We start from the raw sequence: 8,969 nt of genomic DNA on the forward strand, positions 1-8,969 counted from the left end.
TGTGCTACTGCATATGCCTTTCCATTTCAAGATACTTCATGTGTCAAATGACCAACACAAAGGGTCTGACAGGACACTGCATATATGCTAATTAGAATGAAATGCCACCATACCAAACCCAAATAAGGATAATTTAAGAAAACTTACCCGAACTTGAGGAAGCACCTCTTAGCTGCATCGGTGCTAATTCCCAAATGAAGACTCTTCCTTGCAAATAAGTGAGCTTTCTTCAGATCATTATTCTGTGGCACAGGCTCCTCCAAATGGCAGAATGAATGTATTGCCATTATTGAAAATTTACAGATAATCTGAAGAAATTGAACTGAAAGCAAGAAATACAGCAGCTTTATTTTCTGTAAACTTACTGAAAATAATTTAGTTTTCAAGAACTTGTTGCTTATCAATAGCATTTAAAACCACATGTAGGGTATGTATATGCAGTGATTGATGAAATATAAAAGAATTAAGGAAATCAGATGGACCATTCATTTGAGCAGAAAGACTCAGATAAAGAACTTCCATTTAATGCTACTGCAGAGCACCATTTCAATAAATTTTAGGGCTGTCTCTTATACATTATATATTTGTTCTCTGCAAAGAAGTTTTCATAAGGGTATCTATAATGATACATGTATTTTTGCAGAATGATTACTTGTAATATAGAATTATATTACAAGTAGTTCAAGTTATTCCTTCCAGTTTGAATTATTTTATAACTACAAATACTGAATGACGTCTACCAGTGTTATGCTTATATAGCCAGCTTTAGAAGGCTGCCCTCAAGTTCCTCACAACTTTCTCCCGTTTTACAGAATGTATGCAGCATTTTACTTTGGATGCTTATTTGAGGACAAGATGAATCACATCTAAGACAGATTTTAGAGGCATAATTGGATGAGCATCTATTCTGGTAAAATGCCAGTTCAAACAGAGATGACCCTCATGGTGCTTGTTCTCGTCCTTGTGCCATGACCACATTTGTGTGGATGCATCTGCTGGTGGAGCCACCCTCTACACCGTATTGAGGAACTGACTTGGGTTAAAAATTGCTGCTTGCCATAGGTTCCTCAGGATCAATATTCTGACTCAGGTCACTGCATGACAGCACAAATGACTGTGCTAATACAATTGGAGGGAAAGGGAGCAAACAACACCACATTAGCTAATTGCAGCTACAAATGCCAGTGCTTGTAGGGCCACACCAAAACTGTTTGGGTTACAGTTTCCTGCCAGAGGCCGTACACTGCCAGTTTAAGGTGGGACGAACTACACGCGGTGTGCGAGTACATGGATACATGGGTGCATCTATGTCTTTTCCACTAACAACAGAAGCAACTTAGATCATCGTTTAGATTGCTAATCACAGAAGAGATTTCTGCTGTTTAACATGTCTGCTTAAGTTAGGTCGGACCTTTCCTAACTTTTGAATCCACCATCTGATTTCAAAGTTTGTCAAAGACAAAAGTTGAAAAGTCATTTACATTTTAATAAGAATTCAGAATTCCAAGTACTGGGCAGGTGGACAGAGAAGACCAACACAGAAACTGACCAAACTGAAGTACAGACTGGAGTGTCTGCCCATGTTCTTAGGGAACAAGTACCTAGGTAAGAGACACACCTTAAAACTACCCCAGCTGCAGCTGGTATTTTTCATTCCCTCTAAGATACAACTACATGGGAAGCTAGTGGCTGTTGGATCTTGTGCTCACAGAACTACTTGATTATCCATGCAGAATTCAAACCTACTTAAGTGGCATTAAAATAAGAGTCCTTGGTCTGCAAATTCCAGCTCTGCTCCTTGTGCTCAGTTTAAAAGTACATTATGTGCAACACTTGATAGCTTCTGGTCCTCTGGCACAGCATCTCATCCTAACAAGATGCATTCTTCTTAGCAGATCAGCCACTTCATCCTTTAGAAGGACTAAATGAATGAACAGCATCAAGTCCTTATGACTTAGGAGTCTTCAGCACTTTATTCTAGCATTTAGTCTAATCCCATAATCACACAACTTACCACCGATATTATTTGAAAAGAATAAAATGTATATGACATCTCTGTGGTGAAGAGTAGCATAAAGAAATAACTCCACTTCTTCCTAGCACCTCTTATTCCTTTTAATTGTTTTCTATACTCCCTGAGAGTCCAAGAGACACGTCAAGTCCTTCAAACAATACTTGCAATGTTACCATCCTCCTTGTATTTTTAAATAAAAGCATACAACCAAATGTTTCCCTGAAATACACTGCTACCAATAAGACATGACAACTATATCCTGTTACTGACATTAATTTACATATTTGGAAGCGTTAAAATGTTACATAAAAACATTTCTGATCACATGCATGTGAATGTGATTGGCCCTTTACTCACCTATATCCAAGCAGTAATTTTGAGATTTCCTCTCTTATCACCAATTTCTCACTTAAGAGTAAATAATTAACAACACTAAATGAGAACAGTTAAAGAGGTATCAATGGAAACAAATTTTATCCAGAAACAGTAAGGAAATTCATATGAATTCCCTGCACATGAGAAGGATCATACTGTTGTTAATCAAAATACAACTTCTTAAATAAAAATACTGTCCATCTTAATATTCAATTAACATTTGTTGTTTATTAAACTCAACCAGTTATATCTCAACATCTATGTATATTCAGAATCTACATAGTATACTCTAAGAGTGGTGGGGTTTGTTGGGTATTTTTTGGGGTGGTGGTGGGTTAGGAATTTATTTTTTTTTTAATATAAGAATGCCCTTTCACACTCAGAGTCCTTGGTTTGGAAAGTCTGGAAAGGCCTCAAGCCTTTCTTAGGCTGCTAACCTGCAGTGATAGCTTTGTTACTGTAGTGTTGACACTAGTGGTACCTGAATTAGGCAAAATAAGCTTAAGCCCATTCATACAGTTCAACTGCACATAAAGCATCATTTTCAGGCACTCTACTCTGGACTAGTTCCAGTACTGGAACCAAGTCAACTGCATGCTAGGAAGGAATAGCTGTACAAGGAACTCAAACTGACTTAAAACTGTATACAAGGAATTTGAAGCAATACACAAGAAGGCATGAGTGTATTTCTCTTACTCTTTTAAATCTTAAACTTGGGTGAAATTTGCAACTCCATGCTAGAACATTATGCAATAGGTAAAATAATGGCAATGATTTGCTAGAGGTTAGCAGTTAATTTTTTTTTTTACAAATAAAATACCTATTTGCATAATACAAGTGTGATAATCAAAAAATCATTCCAGTTGGAACAGACCCCAGAGGTCATCTAGTTCAACCTCTTGCTCAAAGCAGCATTAATATGGGATACTCATTAATGATATAAGTTGTACTCCTAACCTTGCAGACCACTAATCACATGTAATCCTTAATCAAATGCACTCGACTGTCTTTGATACCATTACTTATCTGCAGAAGGGTTTGTGGGACCAGTTACTTGTCATACATTATTCCTAAGCATGGAACATTATAGTACTTCCTAGCTACACCCCTAACACCAGCACCATGCCTCCATTTCATTTTAAATGTCTTTTAAGCAGGTACTGTTGTGAGAGCAATTTTCAAAGGGGGCCTTGCCAGTACAGGGGTAGATTTTGATAGATGAGAAAAGGAAGTAAGTGCTAAAACGCCACTAAGTGAGGCAGAAACATGGAGCCAGGTCCTGGTTTCAGGTGTGTTTCACAGGTTGATGAATGCAGAATAGAGGTCCTGCTCTGAGAGGTACCTATAAAACCAGAGAAATCAACATCACTGGCAGCAACAGTCCTGTAGTTATCAACATCAGTGACCAAACTTCAGCAGACTAAGTTTGGGAACCTCTACTTTAGTCCTGCCGTCTTGTTTTGTTCCTCCAGTTTTGCTCTGATAAGGACCTCCATTTTTCATTTCTGTTTAAGTTTACACCTTTGTTTCATGCATGAAGAAGTGATTTAATATGGTACAGCATTATTAATTAAAAAAAAAAAGAAAAAACCACAAAAATCCACAGGTAAAAAAAAAAAATTGAAAAGTTTTATAAAACCATGATTAGCCAATCACACAAGCTGAATTACAAAATAAATTTGTCTTATATTAGCTCAGTATTGTCCTCTGTGCTGAAGCAAGAAATACAGTAACATTTTATCTATGCTGTATGGCAATATATGAACTCTGCCACATAAATTAAACAGAGAAAAACCCTTATTTTCTAAAAAATTATTTTACTTAAATATTTATTACCTGCTATTGTAAGTAACTGCAAACATTAATACTTTGCACACTTTATTGTAAACCATATAAATACTATTTAAGTGGTAACAACAACAAGAAATAAACAGCACAAGGTTATATAGAAAAAAAGAAATTTACTTTAGCAGCTTTGATAAGCCTGGTCTTAGGCCTACCAGAAAGGCATTTTAAAACACCAGGCTCTGGAATTTCTTAAATACACTGAAAACCTTTTCAATTCTACAGTTCCACACATTATTTACATGCCTTCTCCAAGCATTCATTAACAGTCACTGCTGTATGCTAGGTTGCATAGGGCCTCTCCCTATTTGACCCGATATACCAGCTCTTAAATGACATGGTACTTCAACAATTTTCTCTTAACTATATACAAAAAGAGTTAAATTTAGACCTCTCAACAAACTTGCGTATAAGTGGCAGAAATAAGTTCATGTGATGGTGCACATGCATCAACCACAGGACCATGAAAGAAAGGGACATGGCTGAAAGATGCACGTATGAATCAGCAAGAGATGGGAATCAAGCGAGGAATTCTAAACCCATAAATGAGAGCTCAGATGGATCCCCAAACCGACAGGCCATCTTCACCAGCAAATTTCTACTTTAGGTAGAAATTTATTTTATACTTGTGTCAAGAACCTTTAATATTTTGTCTGATTAACAAAGCTGAATAATCGATTCTACTAAATATTATTTAAGTTCCCTTTTAACACCAAACTATATTGCTTTTGTACTTTAGACAGTAAAATTTTCTTAGAGAATAGTTGTTTGTGGCAAAACTAACTGCATTTCCATGTTTTCAACTTTTTATAGGAGTATAGTATTTGGCATTCTAGTTGAGGCAGGAAGTTCAATACCTGACTACCAAGAAACAAGTCATTGTGCTGGCACCTTGTCTGAGGGAAGAGAAACAAATTGCAAGGAGATGCTCTCATGACATCCTATCAAGACAGATGTGTCCACACCTTGCTAGGCGCTGCTGCCATATAAAAAGCAGATGACTGGGTTTGAGTTTTGGCCGAGGTGTGAAACTACTTTCCTGACGACTTTCAATAGAAAACAAGCAAAAAAGAAAAGAAAAAAAAAAAAAGAGAAAGAAAGAATTGTTAGTGTCAATTATATTGTATTGTTTACAGAAAATGACATCAGCACAAAAGTTCTGCATTAGCACACCACAGGTTATATGAAAATTGCCAGTGTGGCTAGTTAACAACATTTCTGATATAAGGAAAAAGCACTATGAGACCGAAAAGGAAAATTACAGCCATTCCCTTCTGTTTTAAAGGCAGAGGTAGAAATGATGCTTTATGTAGAATAATTACTAAACATTACAATAGCTTTGAAATATATTATTTCTAATTTTAAAGTATAAAGGAAGGTTGAGAGATTGAGAGAGAAGAGGACAATTAGATGCATTTAATAGGCCAATAACCTGCAACACTTGAGAATAAGAGGGGTGATAAATTTGCATCAGCAAACAAGAAGTTAGTAATATCTGGTTTCAGCTAGAGGTTGAACTATTGATATGTCAGGCGCTAGGGAAAAATGTAATAGTTTTTTTGTTACCACCATCATTGCCCCATTTACTTCCCACATCCCTCACCAACACAGGATCCAAGAATTACAGCAAAATGCTCTAAAAATACTTCGAGGATTTTTAAAAATCTTTTATTTAGAGAAGGATAGTGGTCTCCAGGCCCAAAATACTTGCTTTTTGAGGGTGTAGAACCACATGTATTCTTACAGCAATTAGAGTAACAAAACTCAATCATGATGTGGTGTTTCAGCACCACAAAATAAAATCTGCCATATAAAAATAATATATAATATAAAAATATAAATCCATCTATGTTCTACTTCATAAATATAAATTATTTTCTTTCATTATCCCTACCTAAGAAATTTACTCATATCATCAGACTTACTAGCTGTTTCACAAATACATTAACAAATACATTCACAAACATATTAACATCAAGCGTGATACTACATTTTTCAGACATTAAAAAACCCCATCAAAGGATAATTTAGAAACAGGAAAGATTTTGCAAAGGCTTTTGTAAATTAGTCCCACCAAGTTTAACAAACTATTTAGACTCATGCAATTCTGTGAAAAATCAGGTAAGTATGCAATATACTGGAAATTCAAGAAAGAGGAGATAAAACAGGTATTTTTAAACTCTTCAGAATAAGCATTAGCATTTCTTTGCCTTTACACAGCACTTACTAGAAAGAGATGCCAGAAACTGGAGCCTCTGGTCATGTATAGTGTCAGTGGCTATAACTGTACTGGCATCCTCACAAAGGACAGACGTTTCCCCAAATGGGACTGTAGAAAGCAAAAACATGCAAGACTAAATAAGAAAAGAACCACAAGACAATAGAGATAAAATTTAGCTCAAGTGCTGTAAGTACCAGAGGGAGAAGTCTCTAATTGGTAGGTAACACTATAAGCTTAACTAGCTAAGAATGGACAATCTGTCATTTTAAAACTTCATAAAATGTATCATTGCTCCTTCTTCTTACTCAGTATGGATCGACATCTTACCAACTCAGAATCAGTTTGCTTGAAGAGACCCCTTCCTTTTGTACTGTAATACATGAAAAATGTCTTGAAGCACGTTACGGAGTGTAACAAGAATTGTCTAATTTCTTGGACAGCTAGTGTGTTACTTAATATTCTTTGTTCTGCAAACACAGGAATCAGGTTCTGCAGGCAAGACATTTAGAAGTTTTTTTCCCAAGAGTCATAAGGGTTCAACTCCAATTACTATGTTTGATTACCACTTATTTTCAAGAAAACAAAACAGCCTTCAAAGTTACTTTGAAAACAGAATGAAACAATTAAAATTCTTTTTTAAAGTGTCATGTGTTATACCAAATATTATTTATTTGCATAGCTATAATTTGGCATTAATTTCCCTTCTATAAATACACACAACATAGAGATAGGAAAATTGGAATGGTGTAAAATGTGCTAAGTCCAGTAAAACACTGCCTTCAGCTGCTATTGCTGAAAAACAAGATTCTCAAAACAAATAAATCACCTTACTGATAACATGTCTTTGAATTCTGATGTAAGCCAGTTAAAACTAAAAACCACCTTAGAAATCTCAGACTTTCATGCAGGGAAAGGGAAAACCAGTATAAAGGCCAAACAAAAGGAGAGTGAAATACAACCCACCTTAAAAGAGCAACACCAATTAACATATGAAACCAGAAACCAACATATCATATCTGAGCAAATACTATCTATTTGTTCACTTAATTTCAAAACACTTGTCTTGCTCTAATCCTTTTTACTTTGTATGTCTTTAAACCAAATTTCCACTTCAGCTTTTCAAGTCCTTAACATCAAGCTAGCCAATATCGCTGCCATTACAGAGATATGAATTTTGTTTGACTGTTGTTATATTACCTCATGCTGAGTCCCATTCAATTTCTTCCATCAACATTTCATCATTGGTATTTTCCCACTAGAAATATTCCTGAAAATAATTCGTTTCTGAAAACACAAGAGCTACTAAGTTAAGTCTTGGCTATTGTTCCCTACAGGAATAGGATCAGAAGCCTACAGGTTGTAGGAAAGGGAGGTAAAATAATTGAAATAATAGAATGAAAATTAAGAAAAGTATTTTGAAGGCCAGCTGAAACTCCCAAATGGAAATCTTCACAGTGATTTCTGAGAACACTACATCAGGTCTAAAGTGTTCAGTTTCTCTCTTTGCTACAGGGCAAAGAACATGCTCCTGTTAAGGATGACAAAATGAAAGACACTCTTATGAGATCCAAGAAGAAAAAAAGAAGTTTACCTTCAACTCAGAGCAATATATAGATTTCTTATCCTCTGGCAAGGCTACAGATACCATAGTAAGGAAAAAATGTAGCACTTCTTTTCAAAAGTACAAGGGAAAAAAGGTGTAAAAATATAAGAGGTTTCTAAATCAGAAAAAAGAGAAGGGTTTAAACAGACAGCAGCTGACAAAAAAGAACCTGGCCTCTTATTTTAGCTACTGATTTTATAACCTCTGTCTCAAAAAAGATGTCCCTCCCTTTGGTTAAAATACTGCTATGCAATAGCCAAAGGATACTACATGTACACATTAAAATCAATAACGTTAGTAGGTTGTTGGCTTAAAAATAGTTATGAAATCCAAGAAAGTTTACAATCACAGTCACCTTGGCTTTATATACAGAGAAATTATCAAAGTGAGATGATGGTGACTAAGCTTTCTTGTAGTCCATATTTGACAACAGAACATCACTAACATATTTAAGCAATAAACAGAGAAAAAGAGCTATACATATAATCAGTTACTTTATTACTCTTACCTTTCCAAAATGGCGCTTTACAAGTTTAAATTTTAATGTTCTTATGTTAGTTTTTGGAAAAAGAGGAAGAAAAATCAAGCATGCGTAAAACCCAAGAAACAAAACCTTCAGAGCAAAAGTTTTCAGCTGGTACCTCCCACTCCAGATTCAGTTTCTCAGGGACCATCATGCAGCAACAATCTGGTTAGAAATAAGCAGCCAACGGGTGTGTAATTTGCATGTGAAAATATTTTTAGAAGACACACGCTAATAGCATATGTTCTCAGCCTGAGTACAATTTTCTAAATGTACGCCCTGAATTTTATTTCCCCAATATTACTAAGTATGTTCTAGACAATGGTTTCTTGTACAGATATGTTGCTCTTTGAAAGCAACATGCATATCAAGCCTTAAACAAATTAAA

The 8,969-nt window shown here is 35.5% G+C and overlaps 1 protein-coding gene across 23 annotated transcripts in view; it reads right to left on the reverse strand.

Annotated features, from left to right (window-relative positions):
* The window catches only part of LOC135409642 (basic proline-rich protein-like), a 33,434-nt gene that overhangs the window by 21,564 nt on the left and 2,901 nt on the right, over positions 1–8,969 (reverse strand). For 14 of the 23 annotated variants that reach the window (XM_064645481.1, XM_064645482.1, XM_064645466.1 and 11 more), the window contains exons 2-5: positions 6,462–6,563; positions 5,092–5,280; positions 2,372–2,422; positions 148–322 (exon numbers count right to left, since the gene is read on the reverse strand). The gene's annotated coding sequence lies outside the window, so the exon portion shown is untranslated. Of the gene's footprint in view, positions 1–147; positions 323–2,371; positions 2,423–5,091; positions 5,281–6,461; positions 6,564–8,566; positions 8,747–8,969 lie in introns of all 23 variants that reach the window. The other 9 variants (XM_064645465.1, XM_064645463.1, XM_064645471.1 and 6 more) reach the window with 9 other exon arrangements.

The sequence above is a fragment of the Pseudopipra pipra genome, chromosome 2 (genome assembly GCF_036250125.1).
Source record: "Pseudopipra pipra isolate bDixPip1 chromosome 2, bDixPip1.hap1, whole genome shotgun sequence".
NCBI lineage: Eukaryota > Metazoa > Chordata > Aves > Passeriformes > Pipridae > Pseudopipra > Pseudopipra pipra.